Source organism: Dama dama, chromosome 7 (assembly GCF_033118175.1).
Source record: "Dama dama isolate Ldn47 chromosome 7, ASM3311817v1, whole genome shotgun sequence".
NCBI lineage: Eukaryota > Metazoa > Chordata > Mammalia > Artiodactyla > Cervidae > Dama > Dama dama.
Genome location: NC_083687.1, coordinates 47,335,299 through 47,350,629, shown reverse-complemented (window position 1 = coordinate 47,350,629; position 15,331 = coordinate 47,335,299). Strand labels below are relative to the sequence as shown.

The following is a 15,331-nucleotide window of genomic DNA, read 5'->3' as shown; positions in this document are numbered from 1 at the left end:
CCTTAAAGCTTTTATGGTTTCAGAGCCGTACTAAAATTTCATCAGAATAAGTGTTTTAAGCATCTCAAGACATGTAGGCTTGGCTAATAAAATTAAATTCCATCTCTTTGAATCCACATTTTGATGCATCATTTTCGAGCCAAGGTCACTCCCACTCTTGGATGGAAGAGACCCAAAGTTCATAGTAGTGGGAGTTCTTTAGTTGGTTTCATGTGGTAGGACTTAGATGTTCATGCTATAGTAGAAACAGCCCAGGCTTTGCAGCCAGGGGGAATCCAGACTCAGCCATCAACTGGCCATGAGAACTGAATCAAAGTATAAGCGTCAGCATTTAAAAATTTGACTGTTGGGAGACAATTCACATGGACCTGCAGGAAAGAAAAACTGCAACAAGTTAGTGAAGTGAAAGTCGCTCAGTCCTGTCTGACTCTTTGCGAACCCATAGACTATACAGTCCATGGAATTCTCCAGGCCAGAATACTGGAGTGGGTAGCCTTTCCCTTCTCCAAGGGATCTTCCCAACCCAGGGATTGAATCCAGGTCTCCCACATTGCGGGCAGATTCTTTACCAGCTGAGCCACAAGGGAAGCCCAACAAGTTAGTTAAATTAGATACAAAACTGGGTAGTGCCCTACCGGTAAACAGAACTACAACTTCCAGGATTGTCTTTTATAACAGGAAGAATTCATTTACATATTTACTGTACAAAAATAAGTCACAAAAAGTGGATACAGGTATACATATCACTGATTCACTGTGCTGTATCCCTGAAACTATACAACACTGTAAATCAACTAGACTCCAATAAAAAAAAAATTTAAGTTGCAATTTAGCAGTCTAAAAATTAACAGATTGGACTCTGTCATTTAACCGAGTCTGGGACCTGAGCTTAGCAAATGTTCAAAGGTAGCTTCCCTTAAAGAATGCTGTCATCTTTCGGTGAGACTGTTAGTGCTTTTAATGATACTGGAAACTCATGAAGGCAGTCATCCTTTTGCTTATTTCCAGGTTTTTTCAGATTATTTTTTCTTACCAAGTAATCTAAGCTCCCAGAGTTCAGTGTCTTCATCTATAAAACAGAGAAAGTAACACCCAGCTTTAAGAGCAGCTGTATGGAGGAAAAATGGTACATAAAAAAGGTCTGGCACAGGGTAGGTGCTAAATTAAAAGTAACTGTTAGGAGCAGTAACCATACACTATTAAATCAGATTTCCCTAAATCTTTCTTCTCCAATGTGCCGCAAAAAAATCTACTTGTGCTCTGAGGCTAGAAAAGAAAGTATGTGTGTTTGTGCGTGTGTGTTTTCTCAACTTTGAAAAGTGTTTGGAAACAAAAGGTGTGAGAAGTGACTAAACCCATTTACATGAAGATATAGTCTGGCCTCAGAAGGCAGACCATACTCACCTGCAGTGTCCAGCACTGTTTTAAAGGGTCCAGAAGTATCGATCTCTAGAAAATTTGAACAAGAAGACAACAGGCATGAGATCCAGCCTACTGTGGGGTAAGCTGTTCTAGCAGAGGAAAAGCTGTCCTTGGCACAGGAGGGAGAAATCACAAATTCTGCTGTCCCTGGAAAGTCTGTCCACAGCTGGGTTAACAGAAACGTGCCTAAACTCAGTCAAACAAGGCTCTCTGATGAGCCGCTGGTTAAGACTCCTGGCTCTCAATACAGGGAGCCTGGGTCTGATCCCTAGTTGGGGAGCGAGATCCCGCGTGCTGCAGCTAAGGCTTAGTACGGCCAAATAAACAAATGTTTTTAGAAATAAAATCAGAGCTTCCCTGATCCAGGAAGATCCCACATGCCGTGGAGCAACTTAGCCCACGTGCCACAACTAGTGAGCCTGGGCTCTAGAGCTTAGGAGCCACAACTACTGAGTCACATGCCGAAACTACTGCCACAGCTACTGAAGCCCGAGGACCCCAGCGCCCGTGATCTGCAGCAAGAGAAGCCGGCACAGTGAGGAACCCAACACCGCAACGAAGAGGGACCACTACCACCCACACACACACCTCTCTGCAACCAGAGAAAAGCCCGCGCAGCGACTCATACCCAGCACAGCTAAACGTAAATAAATAAAATTATTTAAATAATAATAATAAGTAAACTCAGCCAAGAGAGAAAACTCAAACTGGCCATTCTGGACACTAAAAGAGCAACATTTCATCTATGCCGCCTTCCGTCCCCAGCCACACGGAAGGACATCGTCCCGGGTCAGCTCTGAAAACAATAGCCTTTAACCCCCAGGGTCTACCTTTCTCCACCTCCCTGCCCCCATCATCCCACCATCTCCACCACTCCATAGCACAACAAGACTTTGTAGGAACTGCCAGTTCTCAGCAGAAAGTCTCCACCCACACTGGGAAAGCCAGCCCCTGCTAGTAACCTAGTATTATTCAGTACCTGATGAGAAATGTTTGTTTTTCCATGACAGTAACATGAATAGTTCCCATGGGTGCTAATGGGACTTCCCCCACAGACACACAAAAGAGAATAGCACTTTGAGTTCAGACAGATAGAACCTTCTACAGAACTCAGACATTATCTCATTAATTGCCTTTACATCCCTATGAAGAGACTAGCGGCCAGGTACTATGATGTCTAGAATCCAGATGAAGAAATTGAGAAACATGTCATTACAGGTGACATGAAAGGAGGTATTTTTATAAAGGGAACAGACTTGAAATCCTCTGCCCGCCAAGACTTTAGAGGGCAGTGTCCTGCTCAGCATTGTAATCACTGGCCACGTGTGGCTGTTGAGCATTTGACATGGGACCAGTCCAAATGAGATGTGTTACCAGTGTCAAATGCACATCAGATTTCAAAGATCAGCCTGAAAAAGTAAAATATCTCATAACAATTTCATGCTGATTACACACAGAAATGTAATGCTATTTTTGATATATTGGTTAAAGTGAAAAGTGAAGTCACTCAGTTGTGTCCGACTCTTTGTGACCCCATGGACCGTAGCCTAACCAGGCTCTTCCTTCCATTGCAGTTTTCCAGGCAAGAATACTGGAGTGGGTTGCCATTTCCTTCTCCAGGAGATCTTCCCTGACCCAGGGATTGAACCCGGGTCTCCTGCATTGTAGGCAGACGCTTTACCATCTGAGCCACCAGGGAAGTCATATTGGTTAAAATAAAAATAATTAAAACCAATTTCATCCATTTTGTGTCGGTGTGTGTGTGTGATTTCTGGGGGCTTCACAGGTGGCACTATTGGTAAAGAACCTGCCTGCCAATGCAGAGACGTAAGATCCATGGATTCAGTCCCTGGGCTGGGAAGATCCCCTGGAGGAGGGCATAGCTTACCCACTCCAGTATTCTTGCCTGGAGAATCTCATGGACAGAGGAGCCTGGTGGGCTAGAGTCCGTAGGGTCACAGAGAATGGACATGACTGCAGCAGGTTAGCACACACGCACGATTTCTGGGGCCCTACTTGGGGTCAGTGTCAATGAGAATCACCAAGGGCTTTATTTATTTATTTACTAATTTACTTTGGTCGTGAGGTATGCAGGGTCTTAGTTCCCATGCCCCCCGCAGTGGAAGCTGGGAGCCCTAACTACCAGACCATGGACCACCAGGGAATTCCCTCCATCCCTTTCTCTTAACATCTAAATGTAGCTATTAAAAAATAGCCTATTTGTAGCTTATGTTACACTTCTGTTGGCAGAGCTGACTTAGAGTTCAGTGGGCTCCTTTTTAACCTCTACAAACAGTTCCTGTTTACACAGAAGAAAAAAATGTAACCAAGAGTCTTGAGCTGTTGTCCTGCCTTGACCACTAACCAACCAGCAAACTATGTAACCTTGATTAAATTACTCTTCATTTTCATGGGCTTGGATTTCCTTCCTGATAAAATTAAAGTTTTTGACTGTTGATTCCAAGGATCTCTTCCAGTTGTGATAACTAAGTACTTTAAAATAACTCTACTTAATCCCTTCTAGATCTTGACCAAATCCCAGAAAAGTCCTCAAGTATTCATTTCAGAACAAAATGAAGAGGTATCCTCTTGCTTAAAGGTCTGTATATGTTCTATGCTAAGTCAGCTCCAGATGAAAAGACTCCTGGAATTTGTGGAAGGATATTAGACTAACTTTTAGGAATGCAAATGCACCTGAGAAATGCAAGAAAGTTTGGTTACAAGACATTCTGTGATTCAGTGATCAGACTTCTGTATCAATCAGCACAGACTGGGTTATGCTATATAACAACCTCCAAATCTCTATGAATGCCTCAAACAAATATTTATTCCTTAGTCATGATATATGTTCATTTCTAGTCATTAGCAGCTTTTGTTTGTTTGTTTGTTTGCTCTGTAATCACTCAGAAACTTGGGTTAATAGAGAAGTCACCTTCCCAAATATTCAGTTGTTACTCCAGAGGAAAAGTGATACTCAAGGGTCTCATATAGATAATTATATGGTCAGCTCAGAAATGGTTCAGGTTACTTTCACTTGGTCTCATTGGCCAGAATCAGCCATGTGACCCTACTCAACTGCAAGGGGGCCAAGTGCAATCCTACTATGTGCCCAGAAAGTAAAGAGCTAGAAATGTCTGACATACATGTCTATGATCACCACTTGTCCCAAGATTGATCCTCAACTTATCCAGTCTCCATATGTATGTCCCAGAATGATATACATGTTGCATGTATATAGGTCCATGCAGACTGGAAGGAACCTCTTACATCACAATCAGATACTTGAGCAGCCTCAGGCCAGGTTCCAGGCCAGAGGGAGATGGGAAGTAAAATACAAAGCAAATACCAAGTCACCTTATTTCATCTTTTTCCATTGAAAAAGGAATTCCCTCTAATCATCATTCAGTTTTTTTTATTTAGAAGCTTTTTATTTAAAAGCTTTCATGATTTTAAAGACATTTGGGAGAGACATTTAAGACCTATGTGCCTATGTTCTCATTTTAGCCAAGTTAATCCCTTTTACATAAAACCATCTTCCAAAAACCAAGAACTGTGGTTTCATGGATTTCTTTCCCAGGGATCAACAGCCCTACTGATCTGTGTTGAAGCAACCTTAAACAAACATCACCACCATCAGAAACAACCCACAAGCACTTCCACGGTGATGCTAACCACCCAGCATACATTCAGGGGCTGCTTTCAGAGGCCTCTCTGACGACGGCTCCACTCCAACCAAATCACTGCACTCTGTGCAAATGCACACGTGGGGCCTGCCCCTCGGGGCAAGGATCTCTCCCGTGGCCTCCGTCCGGAATAGGACAGCCCTGGACATTATAGGCTGGACACTGGGCTTTTTCATTCAGCTAATTTACACCACACAGACCCTCCTGTATACTGCAGGCACATACACAAACAAACGCAGCAAGATCACCAACTAAAACACTGAACGGCTCAGCTCAGCGCATAACATTAGACAGGTACCTCTGTAAAGCGGTTCATGTGAGCCGAGAGCCAACCAATGGTGGCGAACTTTAATGTCCTCTGAGCATCCCACTTCCTAGGGTACAGTGTTTTGGTTCAAACAGAACCTCAGCGTGTCTCCTGACTCCTGAGTCACTGCAGTGACCTCTACGGTGGCTGCTGCCCAGGCACCAGTCCCCACGTCCAGACTGTGCTTTCCAGAGTCACTTCCTCAGCCCAGCCAGGGCTGACCCATTTTGCTGGTTAAGCAGCAGCTGCAGAGCGATCATATGTTCATATTGCTGCTGGAGGCTGCAGGGTCGGAAGCACTGCTAAAAACAAGCGTGACACTTGGCTCCCGGAAAAACTCAGGTTACCATGATGTACAACTTTGTTTTAGCTCCCTGCCTCAAATTGAGGCCAAGGTAACGTTTAACTGAAAATAGAATGGGAGCAAACATTTCCGAGCCCTTAACCCGTGCTAGACCCCTTGCTCAGAGCTTAAATGCATTTACTCATTTAATGCTCCCAAAAACCCTAGGAGGGCTTTCTCAAGGCTCAGCAGGTAAAGAATCCCCTACAATGCGGGAGACATGGGTTCGATCCCTGGGTTGGGAAGACTCTCCTAAAGGAGGGCATGGCAACCCACTTCAGTATTCTGGAGAATTCTGTCCACGGAGAATCCGATGGACAGAGGAGCCTGGCAGGCTAGAGTCCATAGTGTCTCAAAGAGTTGGACATGACTAAAGTGACTTAGCACGCACGCACGCACGCACATCACTCTCAAAAGGATTCTGGTTTGTACAAGATTGGAAACCGCCATATAGAACTTTACCCACCTGTCTACCTTTACAGCCAGGTGAATTCAAGACTCTTGAACCAAGAAGAGATGCATTCCTGGCCTATTCCTTCATTGTCTTGTGTAGCCAGCCTCTCTGCTTTGCACCGAGGCTGGTGCAAATTAGGTCAAAGTTACAGCTGGGTAATAGGGGCCTTGGGCTTCCCTGGGGGCTCAGATGGTAAAGAATCTGCCTGCAATGTGGGAGACCTGGGTTCGATCCCTGGGTTGGGAAGATCCCTTGGAGGGAGGCATGGCAACCCATTGCCTTATTCTTGCCTGGAGCAATCCCATGGACAGAGGAGCCTGGCGGGCTACAGAACAGGAGGTCGCAGACACAACGGGGCACCTAAGCACAGCAATCGGGAGCCTTCGTTCTTCACCCAAAGCTTCAGACCCCAGACCCTGGCCGCACCCTTGACACTCACGAATCATTGATCATAAGTGAAACCAGATGAGCAAAAGAACCAGCAACATTCCTGGGAGTAACTGAAAATACATGTCCTGCCGACACGGCATCTGTAAAACCAATGCAATAGCACATTCTTTTCCGGGAGGTGACGCGAGGCTTTTCGTCTCAGAAACTCACCTTGCTAGGTGATGATGAGAATTTGCTGACGAGGAGAGAAGGGACCACTGTGAACCACTGAGCTTGCTTCTCCCTGGGGAGGAAGCTGTAATAACTGACTTGGGAATTGTTCACTGATCAACCCCTCAGTAAAGATCAATATATCAGAGACATTTCTGTAGAGGCACCCTGATCACACTTTTCTTGGTCAAAAAATGGCCCTCTCCTGCTGAGACACACCCATGGGAGAAAGTTGGGACTGTTTTAATTCATCAAGAACCTGGAAATTCCAAGGATGACACATAGAAATTTCCAATATGCATTAATTCATTCATTAATTCTTTCATATACAGGAAAGGCACTAAAAGGAAAACATAACAAGCAAAAATGAAATAAAAAAATAGTTCCTACCACTAGATACTGCCAGTGCGCTGGCTGGGGAAGACAAGGCACGGGGAGACAGTAGAATAACAGGATGAGGGGCACGATGAGTATTAGTTCTAAAGACCCAACTAGGGGAAGATCACGGATATTGGAACATTCAGGGAAAAGATTATGGAACTGGAGAAGTCTTTAGAAATGAGTTGGGACTTCCCTGGTGGTCCAGTGGTTAAGAATCCACCTGCCAACGCAGGGGATGCAGGTTCGATCCCTGGTCCAGGAACTAAGATCCCATGTGCTGTGGGGCAATTGAGCCTGCATACCACAAGAGAGAAGCCGGCACACCGCAACAAAAGATCCCAAGTGCAACAACTAAGACCCGACTCGGTCAAAAATAAATAAGCAAATAAACAAAATTTTACAACAAGAAAAGGAACTAGCACAATTTATCTAAGCGAAGAGAAAAGGAAGAGGTACGCCCAGCAGGAGACTAAGTGGAGTTCTCACCTGGGATCGCTTCAAGCGTAACAGTGTAACAGCCACCCTCCATGTAATATAGCTGCCATGGGTGCACCCTAGGATCAGGGAAATGGGGAGAGGGGGGCAGACGTTTTCCCATTTTCAGCACAAGGTGAAACAAGCCCATCAGCCTCTGCCCAAGGCGGGGAAATTGGGCTCACCGTCTACTTACACTTCCCAAGACTCTGAGTAGTTCATCTGTCAAGATCTTAAATTAAACGTCTCAGGGCACATGATTCATGTCATTTCTGATTCACTCAGGAATGATGTCTATCACATCCATTTCTTCTTTGGTATTTAACCCTATAACGACACACCTGAAAAGCTAGAAGAGCCTAGAAGAGATTAGCACATTCCAGGAGTGAAGGTTCAAGGGCAGAATAAATGTCTTCATTGACTTGTTTCATTTCAGTGAAAGAAAGTGAAAGTGAAAGCCACTCAGCCGTGTGCAACTCTTTGCCACCCCATAGACTATACAGTCCATGGAATTCTCCAGGCCAAGATACTGGAGTGGGTAGCTGTTCCCTTCTGCAGGAGATCTTCCCAACCCAGGGATCAAACCCAGGTCTCCCATATTGCCCGTGGATTCTTTACCAGCTGAGCCACAAGGGAAGCTCAAGAATGCTGCAGTGGGTAGCCTATCCCTTCTCCAGCGGATCTTCCCAACCCAGGAATCGAACAGAGAGGAGGCTATTTCAGTGGTTCAGTATTTTATTTTACCTTTCTGCATGTTCAAGACTTTACATCTTTTATAATATAAAGGCATGATGCCAGAAAATGTCTGACATTTTAATAGCTCAAATCCACGTTAAAAGAATCTTGCCTGTGTTACTGGTTTCTTGATCCCATCTTTCTAGAGATTTTTAGGGCAAGGCTGTTGACACTAAAGATAACAATTTATTGGAAGATCTTAAAACCATCTTATCCGATGGTTTTTCAAAGCAATTACTGCTCTCATACCCTAGAGAATGACATTTGTGAAGAAAGTATTCATTATAAGGAAAACATTAAGGGGATCTGTTTTGTCATATAAGGCAAAGGAATTCAACTTCAAGGACTGAAACAATAAGGTGACAAATTTCTCTGAGAAAAGATCAGGGGTAGCCTTTGAAGAGTGCTAGAAATCAAATGAGATTCTGGAAAGTGAGATGAAAATGTAGCTCCAGATTTTACGAAAGATGATATTCTGAAAATTGTAGATCAGTGAATCTGACATCTTTCCCTGGCAAAATCCTAGAAAAATAAACACAGGAGGGGAAAGTCTTGTGAACACAAGAAAAATAAGATAAGATTACAGCAAATCAGTAAGAGTTCAGTGAGACTACCCAAGAGAGTTCATTTCCTTTTCATGTAAGATTTATCAGCCTAAGGAATATTTTCAACAACTAGACCTCAACTTTTTGAATTTTTGATAAAAATCTCTTTCACTCGCAAGGTGTTGATGGAGAAATATAAGCTGGATGATAATACAATCCTAGGTGAATCACACTTAGTCAAACAACGTTATGCAAGAATATTTGCTTCCTGTGGGCGGGTTGTCCTTGGACGTGCTTGAGGCTGGGGCTGTTGGCAAGCCTGTTTCTTCTGGGCTCAATATTACGGTCCAAGAAGAGGCTTCTCCGCTTAGCTCCTGTCTAGGTTGTCTCTGCCACCTCATCCTACTGAGATCAACTTAACATCAAAATGCCTGAGGATCTAATGTATTGATAATTATGACCCTGTAATGGGAAGGAAGCATATTATATTGACAGTGTAAAATGCTGATTAACATAAAGTATGCTCTTTTTTTGTGGCGGGGGGGGGGTTCAATCCCTGGGTTGGGAAGATTCCCCTGGTGAAGGTAAAGGCTATCCACTCCAGTATTCTGGCCTGGAGAATTCCATGGACTGTCCATGGGGTCGCAAAGAGCCGAACACAACTGAGTGACTTTCACTTTCACTTTTCACTGCCACTTGGCTGGTATGATGTTGAAAGGCAACATTTTTGTGAACTTAGGGAGTGCTTCATGACCAATTCTAGGCAATACAGACATTTATTAGGGTAGTCAAGATCTGAACAAAGGACAGTCACTGCAATTGGCAAAGCTGTCAGTAGATGCTGGTTACAAAGCAGACTGGAGGTGATAGCCCAACCTGAGACAGCAACGAGCAGATGATCTGACACCCTGTAGATACTAAGATTGCAAAAATGACCAACGATCATGAAAGCAAATAATTGGTGTTTATTCGCATATAATTTCTTATATGTTTTATAAGTTACTTAAGGTCAAAATGAACATAAATTCCCTTCGGTCTGTACATTTTCATCTCATGTATCCCCAGTTCTTTCCTGCTTCTGCTGAAGGAGATGAAGTTGATCCATTCTGTAAAAAAATAAAAACAAAAAACCCTCTCTTTGGCCCAGCCTAAGCCAGTGGTGCTCGGCTGTCACCCTGCACCACGGTGAAGTGTCTTGCTCCAACATCTCTGGTCTCATCTTCATCTCTCCATCACCACCTTGACATTACAGTGTCAAGCAGAGTAGCAACACTCAAGCCAAAGATCTCCTTTACTGCTCAGAACAATCCTAATTTTGCAGATGATGACTCGGAAACACAGAGAGGATTTTAGTAACTAGGTCAAATCATCCAACTGGTAACAGGAATTCAAATCTGGTTGCAATGTTTTCAATCAACCCCTAGGTGTTCTATGGTCCTCTTCCTCCTCAAATCAGAAAATCTGAAGCCTACTATCATTGGCTGGCAAAGATCTGGACACCTGGCTCCCTCTGAGCATGCCACCAGAACATGAGGTCTCCCAGGAGACAGTGGAGACACAGAAGGCCCACTCAGTCATGCCCACCTCGTCCACTGCTGCCAACCCCAGGAGGCTGCTCAAGGCTGGAAGCTTGAGGCTCACATTATCCTGATTGTCCCTGAATCTGTAACTTCCAGTGCCAGGAGCCTGGCTCTTGGCATTCCAGCCTTGACTGACATATTCCTTCTACAGCTTATGAGACCATAAGTGCAAGCACTAGAAACTCAGCCCAATTCTGATGCTGAGATGGGAGGTGACCTCAACCAAGTCCTCTCTTTCTCTCTCCTTAATGATAAACCTGTAACAATATCCATCCATTTCCATGCCAGAGCATTTTGATTGGACAATAATTGGAAAGTAATTTTTTGTCATAGAAAAAATAAAGACAAGGTGAAGAGCAATGGCATAATAGATTCTGATTATGTAAAGGGGAGATAAAAATCTATAATACATAGTGTATAAATTAACTAATAACATGAATGGCCATGGTGGAAAGACAAGATGAGGCAAGATGGGGAAAGAGCAGATGAGGAATGGAATAAGAAAGAAACATTTTTCATTGTGTAACTTTTTGGGCTTTTTTTTTAATCATGTAAGGAGGTTTATTGGGGCTTCCCTGGTACCTCAGTGGTAAAGAATCCATCTGCCAATGCAGGAGACCCGGGTTTGATCTCTGCGTTGGGAAGACCCCCTGGAGAAGGGAGTGGCAACCCACTCCAGTATTCTTGCCTGGAAAATTCCAAAGACAGAGGAGCCTGGCGGATTACAGTCTATAGGGTTGCAAGAGAGTTGGACATGACTTCGGGATAAAACAACTACAACGAAGGAGGCTTATTAGTTGTCTTTTATCAATATAGATCTTATAACTTGTTATTGAGGTGAATGCTGGTTTTATAATATTACATAAATTTCATATGTATAGCATTCTATTTTTACTTCTGTACACACTACAGTTTCCATTTGTCACCATTCAATTCACCCCCTTCACCCATTTGACCCTGTGCCCACTCCATCTCTCTGGTACCCAGTATTTTGTTCTCTGTATATATGTTTGTTTTGGCTTGGTTTGATTTATTCATTATATTTCACTTATGAGTGAAATCATACAGTATTTGTCTTTCTCCATCTGACTTATTTCACTTAGCATCATACCCTCAAGGTTCATCCATGTTATCACAAATAACAAGATTTCATCTTTTTTTAATGGCTGAGTATTTTGTGTAATTTTTGATCCACTGGAATGTATCACCTATTCAAAAATCAAACACGCTAATTTTCAAAGTAAAGTATTATCGTCAGACATGTTAATATGATTTGCCTCTGGACAGAGAAACCAAAAGGCAAGAAGATGGTACACTGGTTTGCTAGGGCAGCTGTAGCAAAGTACCACAAACTGGAGGGCTTAAAGCAACAGAAATTCATTCTCTTATAGCTCCGGAGGAGGGAAGTCCAAAACCAAGCTCTCAGTAGGGACTTGCTCCCTCCAAAATGCTCAGTAGGTCCTTCCGTGCCTCTTCCTAACTTCTGGCGGTGGCTGCTAGTCCTTGGCGCTCCTGGGTTTGCGGCTGCATCCTTCCATCCTCTGACTCTGCTATGATATGGCTTCTCCCAGTTCGTGTCTGCATCCAAATTTCCCTCCTTCTATAAGTCACGGATCATATTGCCTTCAGGGACCATCGTAGGCCAGGATGACCTCAGTGTAACGGATCACCTCTGCAATGATCCTATTTCCAAATAAGGTCACATTCTGAGGTTCTGGGGTTAGAACGTCAATGTATCTTTTAGGGGGATAATGCACAACCCACAGCAGATAGACCGGGGGAAATTGTACCATCCTTCTATTTCTTCACGCCACGTGCAAAAGAGACATACACAACACGTAAAATTTCAAAGACTATCATCACAAACCCATTCACTGTTGGATAAAGGGTGTTCTCCCTTAGGGCTGTACTCTGAAACCCTTCTGTATGAGAATTCTGCCTGTACTTGTGATCGCTTGGGGGCTGGGTTGTTGTGTTGGGTCTCTTTCCCAGCATGCTAAAAGTAAAAAATATGTGTTAGGGAAGCATATGCACATTTACACAAGCCCTCAAAAGCCCTGATCTTTTCATGACCCCAGTGCAGTCAGAGTGGGACCCCACTGGCCCAGAGTCGTTTTAGTACAACTGGCCCAAAGCATTCTTCATTTTTGGTTTACATTCCTCCCCTATAAATACAGAAAGAGGAATATATGTATCAACCAGGATCCCCCTCCCCAGCATTTATTAATTACCCAATAAAATCGAATGGCGTCATCATTAATTCAGATGACGCTCATTCGCCTAGAAAGCCATAGGAAATTTCCGCTGCAGAAAGGCCACAGGCCACGCAGCAACGGATATTTCAGCTGCGATATCCTGAAGGAGTTTGTTTGTCAAAATGAAAAAGGAGTTAAATTGTTTGCTGGCAACAATTCAGAGTTGTAAGAGGTTGCAGGGAGATGGCAAGGCTACGAGCATTCTCTACTCGCTGTAAATCCAACATGAAAACACAGGGGTTTCTTATCTCCTACTAAATACAATAATCAGGGCCAATTTTCAAATGCAAAGAAATCCAATTAAGTCACACAGTTTCAGGAATATATCTTTTCTCAAAGTACAGTTGATCTTTGAACAACGAGGGGGATAGGGGAGCCCACAAATACAGAGTTGAAAATCACTACATAACTGTACAATCAGCCCTTCTTATCCGTGGTTCCACATCCTTGGATTCAACCAACCACAGACCACGTGGTACATAGTTATTGAGAAAAACAACTCTAAGTGGACCCGAGTTGTTCATAAGTCAACTGTATCCAAATCACTTTTTATTATTGCCCTGTACTTAATGGGTTTCACACCAAAAGAGCTAAACCTTCATAAAATTTATCTTGTTAACCTGATTTTTTTTTTTTGTTACTAATATATGCAAGGCTCTTTGTCAATCACTGTTAAGAACACAGGTGTAAAGAAAGCAGAGGGGACTTCCCTCCCTGGTGATCCAGTGGTTAAAACTTCACCTTCCAATGCAGGGGGTGCAGGTTTGATCCCTGGTCAGGGAGCTAGGATCTCACATGTCTTGCAGCCAAAAAACTAAAACCTAAAAAAAAAAAAAAAAAAAAAACAGAAGCAGGGGCTTCCCTGATGGACCAGTGGTTAAGAATCTGCCTGCCAATGCCAATGCGGGGGATGTGGGTTCAATCTCTGGTCCAGGAAGATTCCACAGGCCTCTGGGCAACTAAGCCCATGAACGATACCTACTGAGCCCACGCCCTAGAGCCTGTGCTCTGCAACAAGAGAAGCCGTGCAATGAAAAGCCCATGCACTGCACCTAGAGAAAGCCTGAGGGCAGCTACAAAGAACAGAGCAGACAAAAATAAATAAATGAAATCTTTTAAAAAACAGAATATTGTAACAAATTCAATGAAAGACTTTAACATGGTCCACAAAAACAACAAAAAAATCTTTAAAAAAATTAAAAAGAAAAAGAAAGAAAGCATAGACCCTTTCCTCAATATACTTGTCTTTCAGTGAAGGACAGAGGCAACTAACGTAACACAAAGTGGAATGAGAATATTCCTCATGCTTCATTAAACAGGCCTCACTCTACCTGAAGCACGCACAGCATAACATCAACTAACTTCTTTATAAAGATAGTAGTGTTAGTGTGAAAGTGTTAGTTGCTCAGTACTGTCCAACTCTTTGTGACCCCCTGGACTGTAGCCCACCAGGCTCCCCTGTCCATGAGACTCACCAGGCAAGAATACTGGAGTGGGTTTCCGTTTCCTCCTCCAGGGATCCTCCAGGGGATCTTCCCGGCCCATGGATGGAACCCAGGTCTCCTGCATTGCAGGCAGATTCTTTACCATCTGAACCACCAGGGAAGCCCCACTAACATACAGGATGTTCAACAAATAATAACGATCATCATAGGGTCACAGCAAAAGGAGTTAAACAAAATTCAAGCAGGCTTAAATAAAGTTACAAGAATTATGCTATAAGAAGTCAGGAGACGAGACAATTGCTTCTGATTGGAGAGATCAGAGATGCTTTATGAGAATTTGTACTCCGGGACTTAAAGGATGAGAATTAGGATTAATTCTCATGAGAAAAAGGATGAGAAAAAGGATTACTCATATTCCGAGTGGGAAGAATTCGGCATTGGAGGCTGAGCGAAGATCAGGCGGAGTCCTGTAAGGTCCCGACATATTCAAGGCCTGGCAAGGTTAGAGCAGCCAAAACGTGGGAAGCATTTAATGAACAAAAGCCTTGGAAAAGCAGTTTCAGGTTAGATCAAGGAAGATTTCACCTGCCAGGCTGAGTTTTAGAGGTTAATCTTTATAAAAGGGAACCCTTTGCAGTTTTGTGAAGAGGAGATTGATATAATTAGATCTACATCTAGGAATATAACTCTAGGCTACCATAAAATACTCAGCATTCATCCAGTGTGGCAGATGAACTAGGGTGAGGAAAAACTGTCCGTGAAGCTCTCAGAGGGGACGTCTCAGTGTTAGCTCATTCTCAGCCTAATTACAAAGCCACCTCACATCTTCAAAGCACTGTGATTTTTACAGTGTCCGTTATTTTATCTAAACCACCCAAGACTCCGATGAGCTGGTATAGTATCATGCCCATTTAATGTGCATGGAAATAAATGCTCATGCACATTAAATAGTTTGCCCACAGCTAAAAGATACGTCTGCTCCTCTGCTTTCAAACCCACTGTTCTTCAAGCTAAACCTCAGCCAGCTCCAGATATGTCCGTCTTTATTTTACAATGAGGTTATTGACTCAAAGGTACCTCAGATAGTAGGTACGAAGATGGAAATAT

At 43.4% G+C, this 15,331-nt stretch overlaps 1 non-coding gene across 1 annotated transcript; it reads right to left on the bottom strand.

Moving 5' to 3' along the window:
* Nucleotides 1-3,048: 3,048 nt before the first annotated feature.
* On the bottom strand, nt 3,049-3,121 carry TRNAC-ACA (transfer RNA cysteine (anticodon ACA)). Its single transcript has one exon. It is a non-coding gene; the product is annotated as a tRNA-Cys (tRNA).
* Between the last annotated feature and the right edge of the window lie 12,210 nt (nt 3,122-15,331).